A 15767-nucleotide genomic window follows, 5' to 3' on the forward strand; every position below is an offset into this window, starting at 1 on the left:
CCCCACCCTTCAGCCTGTCCTTTGCTTAAACTGAAAAATGGCGCCCCAAAGATCCTAACCCTTGGCAGCTATGAATGTTACCTTATGTGGCAAAAAAAAAAAAAAAAAAAAATTCTTTGCAATTGTGACTAAATTAAGAGTCATGAGAAGGGGAAACTATCCTGCATTATCTGGATGGGCCCTAATGCATCACATCTCTCCTTATAAGAGGGAGGCAGAGGGAGTCTTGAGCACACACATACGGGGGAGAGGGCCAGGTAAAGACAGATCAGGGAGAGAGATTTGAAGATGCCAGCCTTGAAGACTGCAGTGATGGAGCCACAAACCAAGGAATGCTGGCAGCCAAGGAAGAGGCAAGGAACAGTTTCTCCCCTAGAGCCCCCAGGAGGGAGTGTGACCCTGTTGACCCCTTGATGCTGGCATTGTACTCTAGAACTGCAACTGGCTGTCTCAAGCCACGCAGTTTATGGTAACTTGTCACAGCTGCCACAGGAAATGAACACACCCTCCTACTAACAGAAACTATACTTCCATCATGCTTACCATGTGCCAGGCCCTGGGCTAAACGTCTCACCCTAATGATCTAATTTAAGCCTCACATAGCTCTCTGGGATAGTTAATTTACAGATGAGAAAACCGAGACTTGAAGAGGTGAACTGACTTGCCCAGGGTGACACAGAGTCAGGATTCAGACACAAACAGGCCGACTCCTGAGTCACCACCATTCACTACAGGTACTGTGTCCCATCTTTCAAGTTGAGGTGGCCCAGCACGGATGGTTATTAACCAGGGAAGGAAAAGGAAGCATGTCCACCCCCTGCTGTGAGTCTGGGCTACAGGAAAAAGTGTCAGCAGCCTGGATTCAGACATCTTTCCACCCACCAGCCCCACTCCCCAATTCCAAGGAAAGAGCACTCCGGGAGTGGCCAGTAGGTGAACCTTTCCACCAGCACTGAGCAGGACAGACAGAGGGGCAGTCAAGCAGATGAGGGAGACAGGTGCTGACTGCACTGAGGGGCTGCTCTGAAAATGTCAGTCCCCATCCCAGCCCTGGCATTTCAAAGTTGCCAGGCATTGGAATCTTCTTGCAAGAGTGCTCATTTCAAAAAAGAAAAGAAAGAAAGAAAAGAAAGAGCTCAAACCATTCTTCATCTGAGGGTTGCATTCAACAAAGGAAAAGTAAAGTCTTAAGGAAGCAGGTGCTCTTTGGCTGGGAGGATGCCAAGTGGGTCCTGGAACCCCCATCAGTCCGCAGGATCCAATTAGTCTCCCTTTGTGGCACCTGGATCATTGGTGATCTCTCCTCTGGCTGGAAAAGAGGACCCTGTGGTTTGATCCCCTCTGCCTGCCTGCCAGAAATGTCACATGTGCCACCACTTAAGCCCCTGCCTCAGTTCACAGGCCCACTGCTCAGCCGTGACCTAGGGCACACTGCCACGACAGGCTCTTCTAACACTCACTTAACCTTGACTGTGGTCTCTAGATAAACCCTGCATACTCTCTGGGCACAACACAACCAGAGAAAAATCAGACACAGCCTGTAACTTGAAAGCACTCGAGATCAGTGAGGGAGATAAAGCTGCACATAGACACTTTTGATAGAGGCCAGAACGTGGTAAGGGCTATAATGGATCGACAGCTACCATCTATCATTGGAGTATTTTCTCTGTATTGGGCACTGGCCTGATCCCATTTCCTATATGGTCACATCAAGTCTTTGTAGGTCCTTTACCTTCACAGGGCCTGTCCCCCTGATGTCCTGCCCAGAAGCAGCTGGAGGCTGAGGGGCTCAGGCCTGCACCTGAGAAGTCCGGCTCAAATGCTCAGCAGATCTGGAGTTCTCTGGGAGCCAGAGGATGGTGCCCACCTGTTCTGCTTCCTTAGGGCTGACGCAGAGCCCCTCTTCCTCTCTGCCTTCCCTCCTCTCCACACCATGGGGACCTGCTTCATCCTGCAGCTACCCTGCCCAGCAAGTCCCAGTTGTCCTGAATCTTTACTTTCCTCTGAGCTAAACAAATCTGTCTTGCTAATACGGTTTACCTTTCAAAGCCTAATTATGATGCTAAATTATCACTGCTTCTAAGAAGCAGGATGGGGGGAGGGGAATTGGAGGAAGGGGCATGGACGCGGGATGGAGAGGACCCAGAGTCTCTTCTTGTCTCTTGCTGCAGAGATTAAGCGACTGAAGGGGGCTTTCTGGGGAAACTGGAGCTCAGAACGATCCGATAACCTGCCCAATGCCACATACCTCATTAGCGGTGGAGCTGGGACCCTACTGTCGACCCTGTCAGAAGGTGGGTGAGGATGACAAGGGGGCTGTGGGCACATCCACCAGGCTGGGCAGAGCCTGCCCCAGGCTGTGCACAGTCGCTGTTCCACACCTCCTCCCTGCCCCACGCAGGACTCCAGGGAGAGCCTAGAATCACACTGCCAGGGGAGTCAGGCAGGAGCGCTAGAGGCTGGGCAGGGAGGGCTGCAGAGTCGCCCCCGGACCCACTTGCCCTCGGGGCCTCCTGCGTCCATTTCAGCATGGCACACACTCCCGAGGGGCTCTGCCCAGGCCGGGTACCGGACCGGGGAAGGACAGACAGGGAGGGCGTGCCCCTGGCCTCTACGAGGTCCCAGCCTCCCGAGGGAGACGGGCTGCGGCTCTGGCAGTCACTCCACCCGGAACGCCCGCAGCGAGACTCTGGGGTCGATCCCCAAGCCGCTGTGAGGGCGCGGGACCCGGGCGCGGCACCCGGGCGCGGCTTCCGCACACGCGCTGGGCGTTGCCCGCGGGCGCCGCGTTCGCTCCGCCGATAGGGGGCGCGCGAGGGCGCCGAAGGGCGGGAGGCGGGAGAGCCGCTGGCTCTGGCCTGTTTGCGCCCCGTCCGCTTCCTGCGCGCTTCCTGTTTCCGGGAGCGCTGGCCCCCGGCGAGGCCGAGCTGGAGCTGGCTCCCGCGTGCGGCTCTTACCCTCCGGCGGGACCCAGCTCGTCCCACCCCGCCCCCAGGGGGCGCCGGCAGCAGCCGGCGGGCGTCCCCGTCGCCTCCCGAGTGCGCGTTCCCGCTCTGCGGGCCCCCCCGCCCCCACGCCGTGCTCCTGCAAGCTCCGCTCGCTGCCTCAGCCGGGGGCACGGCGGTGCTTCCCGAAGCTGCCGGCTCCGCCCTCCCTGGGGGCCTGCTCTGCCCCGGCAGGTGTCTAGGGAAGGACATTAGACGCGGGGGTGCTTTGTGTTGGGTCCTCGCCCTTCTCCTGACCGGCCGCCGCGTCCCGCAACATCTCTCGTGGGCTCCTGCTGCGTGGGCCCCCTCAGCAGCCCTCTGGCCGCGCTCGCTCGGAGGGCAGTGCCGCCTGGTCCACAAAGCCCCGCGCACGGGGCCTGCGCCGCGACTGCCGCCCCGAGCTGGCCTGCGCGCGGTGTGGGTCCCGAGGCGGGCGTGTGGCCGCAGCCCGCCGAGCACCGCCTCCCCTGGGGCCTGTCTGCGCCGAGGGCCCTTCTAGGCACACGCGCTGGGGCGGGCTCAGCCGGGCCGTCTGCAGCCATGCCGCTCCTCCTGCCCCGCGCCCGTGCCAAAGATGTCTGCTTGAAGGAGGGAAAAATGAAGACCGCTCACGGAGAAGAGCGACTGCGCGTTGCTGAAAGAGAGCCGGCATCGCCGAGCCCTCAGCCCCGTCTCTCCCCAGCTTCCCGGGCCCGGAGGTCCCCTCTGTGTCTGAGCAAGCGTGAGCTGGGTTTCTGTCACGCTCACCCGAAGGAGCCCCGGCTGACACGGCTGAGGCAGAGCGCCCCAGAACTGAGTCGTCCAGACCCAAGGTGAGCCAGGACCTCGTCTAGGCAAATTCCTCACCAGGTACGGCGACTCCTGTGCAGTGTCTCCGCCACACAGCAGCCCTGGAGACGCCGGAAGACAGCCTGCACGTCCCTCTGGACAGAAGCAGAGACGCGCTGGAGAAGAGGACTCACCGGACACCAAGGAGCTAAGCGGAGATCCTGTTTGTGAAAGCGCCTAGATGTTCAGTCGGCCATGGCTGAGCCAGGATCGAGTTGAAGAAGCAAAATCTAAGAGGAAACCAAGTAACAGAAGAGTCCAGAGTATAGCCCAACTTCCATCCCAGGGTCCTGAGCGTGATTCTGCCCTATACAGTTTTTCTCCGTCCCGTTTGTGTGGAGAAGTATGCAGACGATATGCGTGATGTAATTATACAATCATTAGCATTCCTTTTTTCTCTGGTCAGGCTCCTTTTGGACATGTTGATCTTCAAAGCTTGCTGAGATAGAAACAGTTCTAATCCGGAATACTTTTCCCCTTCCTGCAGGACCAGGGTCACAGGGACCTTAGAGACCATGTAGTCCCCCCCAGCCCCTCACTCCTACCCCCAGATAAAGAAACGGAGGCTCCTGGCTGAATCACGTAGCTGGTGACCCTCTAGGTCAGGAACTGAGCCCAGGTCTCCTTTCTGAATGTCAGGGGTCTGACTGAACAGAAACCTCACAGAACTCAGAAGCCTTGAAGCCACCCTCTGACAGGGTTTCCTGCAAGGCCTTTACAAAGGAGGGACAAAGCAGCTGAGGGCCCTGGAGTCAGTAGGCCTGCAGGACCAGCTGTGGTCATTTGTATGGGATTTCCCAAGATTAAGAACTTCCAGCTACATTTGCAAATTTCTTCTCTGCACTAGAAACTCAAACAAAAACACAGTTAAATGGCACCAATTTGCAAAGCCCAGCCCATACCCGGCAGGCAGTGTGACGATGGAGAAGAGCCCTGGGCCAGCAGCCAGAGCTGGGGCTCTAGGTAGACAATTTGGGGTGAGTCGCTTAGATCCTCTGGGCTTTTGCTCCCCATTTGACTCATGGAGGGAGACGGCATACCTCCTGCCCGTTCTGCTTCCTTGGGCCACTGTCTCCAGCTCCCTCATCCTCAGGCCCTGCCCTGACCCTGCCAACCCCTCAGTCAGTGCCCACTTCTGCCGGGCATCGGTGGAACAGTGCCCATCGCAGGGTACAGAGTTCCCAGGAGTGCTGAGGAGGGGCTTGCTGGGCCTGGGATTCGCTTGAGAGACCTGTGGCAGCGATCACACACCTTCACTCCTGTCTCCTGATCACAGAAACGGCAGCTCTTGGGTTTGTCCAGTCAGCCCAGCATCTGCAGTCACCCTGCTGGCTGTGTGTAAGAGGCAGGAGACCTGGTGGATCTCCAGGGACTTGAGAAGCAGAGACTTTCACTCCTGCTGTGCTGTGAGCTCCCTTCACGGCTTGAGTCCCCTTTACCTACGTCTCAGTTTCAAGCCTGAGAATCACCGAAACCCAGCAAGTCGGAGCGAGGAGAGCCCACGGACTTTTGCCTCCTCACTCCCAATTCATCTCATAGGTAAGGATCAGGAAGCCAGAGGTAGGCGGGGGCTTTTTGCAATATGTACCTAGAAACTGTGAATTTAGTTCATCAACCTATGAAAAATATTTCTAACACTACTTGTCATACCAGTCATTACTGTTAAATCCACCAATCCAATCAGACTTACTTTCTATCAGAAAAATAATGGGCATTTCAAGGAATACCATACAATCTACTGGAAAATAAATTTTGGAATAAATCTCATAAGATAGTGTTCTAAAAATAGGTCAAGAATTACGTGATTTTGATCCAATATAATTATTTAATCTATTTTATACATTATAAAAACAAAATCATAGCTTAATGTATAGTTAATGATTACTTAATTTGTAAGGTTTCTAAATAATGTGAAACAAAATTTTAAGTTTTTTAGTAAGTTTGGAGTTTGATTAAAAAGCATCCTTTTTCTTTGAACTCTGGTGTTGGTTTTGGGAATAAGTTAAAGAAATAATTCCGTTCATTTCATTGGACATTATGGTCCAATTTTTCTCTGTATTTAATGAAAGAGAAAAGGTGAACTCTGCTAAAAAATAATTGGCCCACAGCCAGCATACTTTAAATGAGAGGTAGAAAATAAGAGTAATTTACAAGATGGTATAAGATGAAGATTGCACCTGGAATAAATAATTGTGATATAAAAATAACTTTAAACTACTTTACTGAATAATGTACACAAACATGAAAGACATCACATAAAAGTTTTATCTGCTTTTTTCAGTGTATCTTGAAAAATGTGACAGTCCTAGAAACATTAGACTTACATTTGGAGGATAGAAGAGTTAAAGTTCTTAAACCAAAATTTTTGCTTCCACCACCACACTCATCTATGCGTCTGGATTCAGAATAGCCCACCCTGAGCCCCAATTCCCATTTTTAATGCCGGGCTTTACCCTTTAACGGAAATGTGTGTAGGACCTAGAAAGACTTTGTACCCCTTTGAGGGTTTGGGGTGGCTTGATTAATCCTTAAAAGAGGCTTCCATTTTGTTTATAGCCCGGGAGGTTTCACATCCCTCAGAGGATGAGGGCATATCGGGCTTTCTTATGGTAGGGGAAGGGTTAGCATGCAGCCAGGTGCCTCCCAGGGAGATCAGCTTCAAGAAAGAGTACCACGGGAAGCTGAGCGTCTGGTCATCCAGTCCTTTCAAACCTGCAGTGCTCTGGACTCCGTGGCTGTGTCTCCTACCTGTGGGGGTTGGCATCCCTCACTTTGAACACCACTGCCCTAGGGCATGGCCATCCAAGAAACCATCTAAGGTTCCCATGGAGCAGCCCTACCTGCTGTTCTTGCTAACCCTCACTTACTCACACCCTGGTTTCCACCTTTCTGCCTCCACCCTTTGCTCCAGGCTGGGGGAAGCTGACAGGTGTCCAAGGTCCCACAGGCTGGAAATAACCTCTCTGGACCCAAGTGTTTTGGTGGGAAGGGCTGCTGGAAAACAGCAATCAGTTCCCATCTTTAGGACCTGCCCTAGGAAAGGACATTGGGTAAGAATTCCCTTTCTCAGCTCCACTGGATTCCCCGGGAATTCTTTATTCCTTGAAGAAAAAAAAAAAGGAGTGCCTTATTCCCATGGCAGTGGAAAACCCACATTGTTTGGCTTTTCTGCTTCTGTGACAGAATCTTGGAGTATGCCAGGCTAGGCTGCGTGGCAACAGCTGTGTGGCTCAGGGGAAGTGCCAAGACACTGAGGTCAGCACAGCTGGACTCCAACCTTGGCCCTGCCACTCATCAGTTGTGTGACTTGTAACAAGTCACGTAGCCTCTCTGGGCCCTAATTTCCTTTTGTCCAAAATGTAGTTGTTGATATCTAACCCACAGAGTTTGGGGAGGATGAATGGGAGTACACAGCTAACGTATCTAACGCTTCCCGCAGACAGGAGGTGCCGTGTGACATCCAGTCCATCCTGCTGTCCCCTGCTCTTCAGCTCAGGGTCAGCATGCTCCCTGCTGCCTTTTCTGGGACAAGTTCAGGAGGCTGCTACTCTGTTTCCCTACCTCTAACCCTCAAATCCCAGAAGACAGGCTCGGATCTCTGGGTTTCCCGTTCCTCAAGCAGCCCTGCCCCAGCGCCTGCCTGCACCCCAAAAGACTTCCTCAGATTTCACAGTCAGTGCCCTTCTCCTCTGAGGCTGGACCACGGGGTGTCACGCACACACATATGCACGCATGCGCACATACACACCCCAGAGGCTGCCTCCTTTTGGGGCTGAAGCCAAACCCAGAGAGAAATGGAGAATACAAAGGAAAAGACTGGAGTCCCCCTTTCACATTCTTCCAGAATCCATGAACTTAAGGGTAATTAGACACATGTGAAATGAGTATGGTCTCTTTTTAATCCTAGGTCTACTTAATTGCCTCAGTTGGGAGAGCCATTAATAAATGATTAATGGAAATAGCTTCTTTAAAAATTGAATTATCTCAGATGTGTTGCAACCTGCTGCCCAGATACTCATTAGATAATTTAGAACTATTAATAGCTTCAAGTTGACTGTCTTCTTTTACACAGCAGATAATGGCCCAGGCAGAGGGACTCTCTCCCCAGAGTCAAGCATTTGGCTTATTGTCAGAGGGAAAAACTAAGATCAAGGTTAAACAACTAGTTCAAAGTGGCAGAGGCAGCCCGTGAGTAAGCCAGGATGGGAGCCCAGAGCTTCCTGACCAGTAAGGTCCAGGCTGGTGTCCGATCATCCACAACACCTCCCCCACCACCACCCGCCATGGGGATTTAATGGAAGCCAACAAAATGCCAGACAAGTAGTGGGAAAAGACAGGAAGTATACACGGTCAAATGCAGCAGGTGAGAGATCATAAACAGGGCCTGATTTCTGTTTTACTGTGCTACTTTTCTGCATTGAGACTGCATTAGTTTTGAAATTAGGGGGAAAGTTATTTCAAAGAATCTTGCACAGAGCATCTCAAAGCACACCTGATTATAAAAAAGCAGACAGACTGGACACAGGTGATCTGCTCACACCTTTCTCCTCACAATGAAAAATGTTTAGGCCTAAGGTGGGCAGAGATCATGGGGACCTCTATCATGGCAGGACCAGGGCAGACAACATCAGAAGAGTAGAGACCTTCATTGCAAGAGTAGAGATCACTCTACCACGTCGTATGGAGCTCCCTGGTGTCCTCCAGGGACTTGCCGGCCAGCTTGTCTATGACCACCAGGCCATCCACAGCCAGATGCATTTTCAAAGCCAGGGACCAAGGAAAGGAAGCCTTTACTGCACAAAGGTAAAAAACGGCTTCTAGGGCATGAAGAGCTCTTGACTGTTTGAAACTTCCAAGTTCAGAATTTCACCCCAGATGGCAAAGTTAGAGACCAGGGAACTGCTTTTCTGCTACAAAGAGCTAAACCACCTGTGTCCCCAGGTTTTGCTCTTTCCTTGCAGTTACCTTAACATAAGATGCAGTTTCCATCCTTTAAAATGTAATCCTGTAAACTCAGAGTGAAAAAGTGGCTCCATGGCTACGTAGGGATGGGGTGGGGGCGGGGATGAGCTGTTAATGATGCGAGGAATCTTTCTGAAACTTTTAAAACTGGTATATGGTGATGGTTGTGCCACTTGGTGAAGCTACTGAAAATCATTGAATTCTGCACCTGAAATGGCTCAATTTTATATGTAAAGTACACCTCAACAAAGCTGGTTAAAAGAAAATGTTTTTTTAAAACTAAACACCTAGTAGTGTTAATATAACCTGCTTCCTGAAAACTCCCCAGCTGCCTTCACTGCACAGAACCAAGCATGCCCTGCTCAGGACTCCTGCAGCCCCTCCTTGGGTTCACTCCCATGTTGTACCTTAAACTGTGATATTTGTGGCTGTGCCCATGTCTCCCATCTAGACCAGGCTTCGTCATCTCTAACTACCTCACATCCCCGCCCCAAGGCCACACAGGTCCTGCACGTCGGAGACACAGTAAACCTGCCTGCAGTGAATGAATGGATAAGGAGAGGGGACCAGCAGGCTCAGTACTTCCAGGGCTCTGGGAACTGAACTGGTGCCCGAGTCATTCCCACACAGACCTGTGTCCTCATATCCCAAGCCACCCCATCCCAGGCCCTGTGGGAAGACAGGGTCACCTGCCTTGTGACCCCAAAATTCAGGGACACTGCTGCCCTCAGGCAGAGAATGAAGTAACCTGGGCAAAGCTGGATGTATTAAGATATTCATCACCTTCTTATTTGTAACAATGAAAACCCTAGAAACCTGAATGACCAGTAGGGGGTTGCTTAAATAAAATACCACCATAGCTATTATTATGTAGCTAAATACAAGGACATTACTCAAAACAATCTAATGAGTGGGAAACTATTTACAATATCATATTAAGCCAGAAAAGTAGGATGCAAATGTAATTTAGTGTACATGGCCCCTGTTTTCTTTTTTGTAAGTAAATCAAATTGGAAAAATGTTCAAAAAATTTACAATGGATTTGTGGATAATTTTAATTTCTGTCTTCATACTCTTCTATGTTTTCTAATTTTCTACAATGAGCCTGTATTACTTTGTTTTAAAATTCACTTAAAGAATATAGAAAAGCACAAAAAATATTTTTGAAAAACCATGTATCTGCCCCATTAAATAAAAACCATATTTTATTTGGATCTTATTTTTTTAGAGAATGGAAGAACAGACTAGATAGAAGCCCCTGTGTCCTCTTTCCCCAGCCTTAGTCCTCTCTCTCCTTCTCCAGAGACCACAGATTTTATAGATTAGATGTGTATTCAGCCCACATTTTAGTACCTATATCATACTGATGAAGTAGAATTGGATTTTTTACATTGTTTTTAAACTACTAATAAAATGATATTATACCATATGTAATACCCTGCAACTGATGATGTGATATACATAGGAAACCCTAAAGACTCTACCAGAAAACTGCTAGCACTAATCGATGAATTTAGTAGAGTAGCAGGACACAAAATTAATGCACAGAAACCTCTTGCATTCCTATACACTAACAACAAAAGAGTAGAAAGAGAAATTAAGGAAACTCTGCCATTTACCATTGCAACAAAAAGAATAAAATACCTAGGAATAAACCTATCTAAGGAGGCAAAAGACCTGTATGCAGAAAACTATAAGACACTGATGAAAGAAATCAAAGATGACACAAACAGATGGAGGGACATACCATGTTCTTGGATTGGAAGAATCAACATTGTGAAAATGACTGTACTACCCAAAGCAATTTACAGATTCAACGCAAACCCTATCAAATTACCAATGGCATTTTTCACAGAACTAGAACAAGAAATCTTATGATTTTATGGAAATGCAAAAGTCTCTGAATAGCCAAAGCAATCTTGAGAAGGAAAGGTGGAGTTGGTGGAATTAGGCTTCCTGACTTCAAACTATACTACAAGGCCACAGTGATCAAGACAGTATGGTACTGGCACAAAAATAGAAAGGAAGATCAATGGAACAAAATAGAGAACCCAGAGGCAACCCCAAGCACATATGGGCACCTTATCTTTGACAAAGGAGGCAAGAATATACAATGGAAAAAAGACAGCCTCTTCAATAAATGGTGCTGGGAAAATTGGACAGCTACATGCAAAAGAAGGAAATTAGAACACTTCCTAACACCATACACAAAAATAAACAGCATGGATTAAAGACCTACATGTAAGGCCAGACACTATAAAACTCCTAGAGGAAAACATAGGCAGAACACTCTGTGACATACATCAAAGCAAGATCCTTTTTGACCCACCTCCTAGAATAATGGAAGTAAAATCAAGAGTAAACAAATGGGACCTAATGAAACTTAAAAGCTTTTGCACAGTGAAAGAAACCATAAACAAGACAAGAAGGCAACCCTCAGAATGGGAGAAAATAATTGCCAACGAAGCAACGGACAAAGGATTAATCTCCAAAATATACAAGCAGCTCATGCAGCTTAATACCAAAAAAGCAAATAACCCAATCCACAAATGGGCAGAAGACCTAAACAGACATTTCTCCAAAGAAGACCTACAGATAGCCAACAAACACATGAAAAGATGCTCAACATCACTAATAGAGAAATGCAAGTCAAAGCCACAACGAGGTATCACCTCACACCGATCAGAATGGCCATCATCAAAAAATCTAGAAACAACAAATGTTGGAGAGGGAGTGGGGAAAAGGGAACTCTCCTGCACTGTTGGGAATGTAAGTTGGTACAGCCACTGTGGAAAACAGTTTGGAGGTTCCTTAAAAAACTACAAATAGAACTACCATATGATCCAGTAATCCCACTACTGGGCATATACCCAGAGAAAACCATAATCCAAAAAGAAACATGTACCATAATGTTCTTTGCAGCACTACTTACAATAGCCAGGACATGGAAGCAACCTAAATGCCCATCAACAAATGAATGGATAAAGAAGATGTGGCACATATATACAATGGAATATTACTCAACTATAAAAAAGAATGAGGATGGAGCTATATGTAATGAGGTGGATAGACCTAGAGTCTGTCATACAGAGTGAAGTAAGCCAGAAAGAGAAAAACAAATATTGTATGCTAACTCATATATACGCAATCTATAAAAAAAAAAAAAAAAGTACTGATGAACCCAGTGACAGGACAAGAATAAGGATGCAGATGCAGAGAGTGGACTTGAGGACACGGGGTTGGGGGGGCAGGGGGCGAAGGGGAAGCTGGGATGAAGTGAGAGAGTAGCATAGACATATATACACTACCAACTGTAAAATAGACAGCTAGTGGGAAGTTGCTGTATAACAAAGGGAGATCAACTCGATAATGGGTGATTCCTTAGAGGGCTGGGACTGGGAGTGTGGGAGGGAGTTGCGGGAGGAAGGGGATATGGGGATATATGTATAAATACAGCTGATTCACTTTGGTGTACCTCATAAGCTGGTACAAGAGTGTAAAGCAATTATATTCCAATCAGGAGCTTAAAAAAATACCCTGCAACTTATATCCTTTTAGAACTATCTGTGTTGAAATAAATGTATTTGTTTCATTCACTTAACTGCTGTATAGAGAATCCATTGTGTGATATGTCACAATACCTTTCTCCAGTCCTTCACTGACGGACTTCAGGGTTTTTTCTAATTTTTACTGTAAGAAATGATACAACAAACATCCCTGGGCGTACTTTCTTGTGCATGTAAGCAAGAACTTAATTAGAACAGTGACTCTCAAAGTGTGGTCCCAGGACCGGCAGCATCAGCATCGCCCGAGAACTTAGTAGAAGTGCGAATTCTCAGGTACCACCCCAGACTGAGCCAGAAGCCCTGGCACTGGGACTGGGTGATCTGTTTCAGCAAATCTTCCAGGTGGTTCAATGCACGCTACAGTTTGAGAATCACTGCTCTAGACTAGAGCACGTGTCTAGAAATGGATCACTGGTGCCTGGGTCTGCGCATTTTAGGGTCTACCTTACAACCCCAAATAGCTCTCAAAGCACTTCACCAATTTATCTCCCCCCAGTGGCCTGTGAAGGCCTCCCCACCTCTTCACCAGTACTGGCACTGGCACTCTCAGACCATTTCCTTTTTGCCAAGCTGATGAATGGAAATGGTGTCTCATTTTCATCTAAATTTGCATTTTCATGATTATTAAAGAGGTTTTCATATACTTATTGTCTGCTCAGATCTCTTCTTTTATTAATTTTATAATACGAAAACCACAGATTGAAAAACACATATAAAATTCAAGCTGAACCCACTTGCTTCTCCATCATGTTTATGAAATGGAAACCTAGACCAGAGTGTCAGTGTGTCTGGTGTTCAGACACCTCCCTGGTCAGTGCCCTGCATCCTTGGCCTAAATCTCAGCCCGCAGGCCTCTCCCAGGACCACCTTCTGGGTTGAGGCTCAGGCTCTTCTCTAACCACAGCCATCACATCCTAAGCCCGTCTGCCCAGGAACAGTCCTTGCCCAAGTGTTAGTGACAGGGAAGGCCACTCTCGCCAGCCCAGCCCACTCCTATGGGGCAGCAGGCCTAATTCAAGAGATCAGGGACAAAGGGCACTTAACAAATCCAAAGCTTCACTCATTCAATCATTCTTCCATCAACCAAAAGATATGTATCGCTTCAGCCATGTGCCAGACACTGGGCTTGGCACAGTGGTGAGTGAGGAGCGTCACTTGACCTGCCCTCAGGGAGTACACGGTTCCTTGGAAGAGAGACATTAAATGAACAATTGCACAAATTAATGAAAACTGAAACTATCACAAGTGCCAAGAAGGAGAGGTTGATGGTATTGTTAGGGGAAACACAGATTGGAACTGTACCCCATCCCCCTGACCAGGCAGACAATGACAATTTGCATGAGTTATTTTACAACAGGGAACTAACAAGCCACCACCAACTGGAGGAACACGGAAAGGTCAAAGGATGTCCATCCACGTGTCCTACCCACCTCCCAGAATCCTCGCCGGAGCCCATCTTGGCTGAGAGATGCGCACACCACCGGAAAGTACCCTAAGTCAGAGTGATTGGCCAGAGACAACCCAGAAACTGGTCCCATCACCATAAAGCCTGAGACTGTGAGCCCCGTGGCAGAGCAGTCCTCCTGGGTCCCCTCACCCTCCTGCTCTCCACCCCAGCGCCTTTTCCCAATAAAGTCTCTTGCTTTGTCAGCACATGTGTCTCCTCGGACAATTCATTTCCCAGTGTTAGACAAGAGCCCCCCCTTGGGGCCTGGAAGGGGTCTCCCTTCCTACAACAGTATGATGAGAATTGGTCAGGAGGTCAGAGAAGGCTTCCCAAGGATGCAGTGACTCAGCTGAGAACTGGAAGAATTAGAGGAATGCTTTCTAGCACCACCCAGAATTCCCAGATCCTCAAAGCCCACCCCAGCCTTTCATGCACAACTCTGATCACCCAGGGAAAGCTGAGAGAATGGGGCTGCCTGGAGCTGGGCCCCCAGATGTGAGCCCAGACCCACTCAAGTATCTTGGCTGGACACCCACACCCCGGCCTTCTAGCCCAAAAGACCCTTGGGGTCTTGTGTCTGCCTCAGCAAAGGGACAAAGATGGCATTTCATCAGCCGCCATCAAAAGTCAGTGCAGCCCAGAAAGATTCTACTCCCCAGAGACTGGAGACCTCAGAGCCCCGGAGAACCTGCGTGGAAGATTGGCTGTCAGCTGGGTTTTTAGGCAGACACGGTCTAACTTGTGCTGTGAGGAAAGGAGGGAGGAATTTTTTTCCACTAACACTGACCCTCCCACTTCTCAGGCTAGAGATCTCCTCGCCCATGAATGTATGGTGATGCCGCTCTTCACAGTTTACAAGTGATGCGGATGGACTGATTCACTGCTGCCTGGGGGGCAGCAGAGGAGAGAAGCTGTCGTCCCAGTCCCTCTCTCAGTTGCTCAAGGATTGTTATATAACATCTCTTCTTCCCCCTCCCCCCATGAAATAGTGAAATGGAGCATCTACTGCTTTGATTCCTAACCAGCACAGCCAGCTCACTTCAGGGTCTAGAGTTCACTTCAGAATGATCTTATTTAAAGCAACTTATTTTTTAAATGCCCACATTCTGCCCCCTGTGTTGCAGAAGATCACACCTTCCTTTGGCTTTGGATAGAGTTTGGGGGCACGTTAACCTGACTGGTGATGCCAAGAGAATCCCTAGGGGGAAGCCAGAGCAGCAAGATGGCTGGAAGGGATGCCAGGGGGGTGGGGGACCTTGCTGAATGGGTGGGGAGGGAGTCAGCGGGTGGTGGGTCTACTGGCTGGAAGAGCTGGGAAGGGGTTAGGCCTTCTAATCTCTGTCGCAGCAGGGCTGGCCTGGACAGGAGCCAACGGCTCCCTGTAGATGAGCACCTGACCGGCTTTGTGCTCATTGGCATTTTTTGCTGCATCTGTTCATTTAACCAAAACATCCTGATCACAGTGGCCGTCCAAGCTTGGTGACGTATTGGAATTCTGCATTCATGCAACTCAGGCTTCTGCCTTCCATTCACCAGCTGTGCTGCCTATTAATTAAAACAGTGGGTGAGGAGAGACTGGTTCATCCTCTGGGGGAGGGCTGGGGCTTATTTTTCAAGGGGATAGGGTTTCAGCTTGCAGGTTGCGCTAGTTTGCTTTTCAGAGTTCCAAACAGGCATTTGTGGTGCATCACTGTGCCCAGCGCCTTCTGCGGGGTTCCTGACCGTTCCTGAACACCGAGGTGTGTGCAGGTATGTGCAGTCGTTCCATGGGACCTGCGTGTGCGCGTGTGCGCGTGTGTGCCGTGCACGTGCACGTCTGCGTCAGGTTCCAGCCCCAAAGGCAGGCGTGCCCTCAGCCAATGCACTTGCCGGCCAAACAGGTTTCAGCTGCTCTGTTGCACTTAAAGCCCCAGGGAAGCTGTACCGCTCAGTGGATCCCTTGAGGTCGCGAGAGAGAAAGACCTGGTGCTTGCACTG

The sequence above is a fragment of the Hippopotamus amphibius genome, chromosome 6 (assembly GCF_030028045.1).
Source record: "Hippopotamus amphibius kiboko isolate mHipAmp2 chromosome 6, mHipAmp2.hap2, whole genome shotgun sequence".
In the NCBI taxonomy this organism is placed as follows: domain Eukaryota; kingdom Metazoa; phylum Chordata; class Mammalia; order Artiodactyla; family Hippopotamidae; genus Hippopotamus; species Hippopotamus amphibius.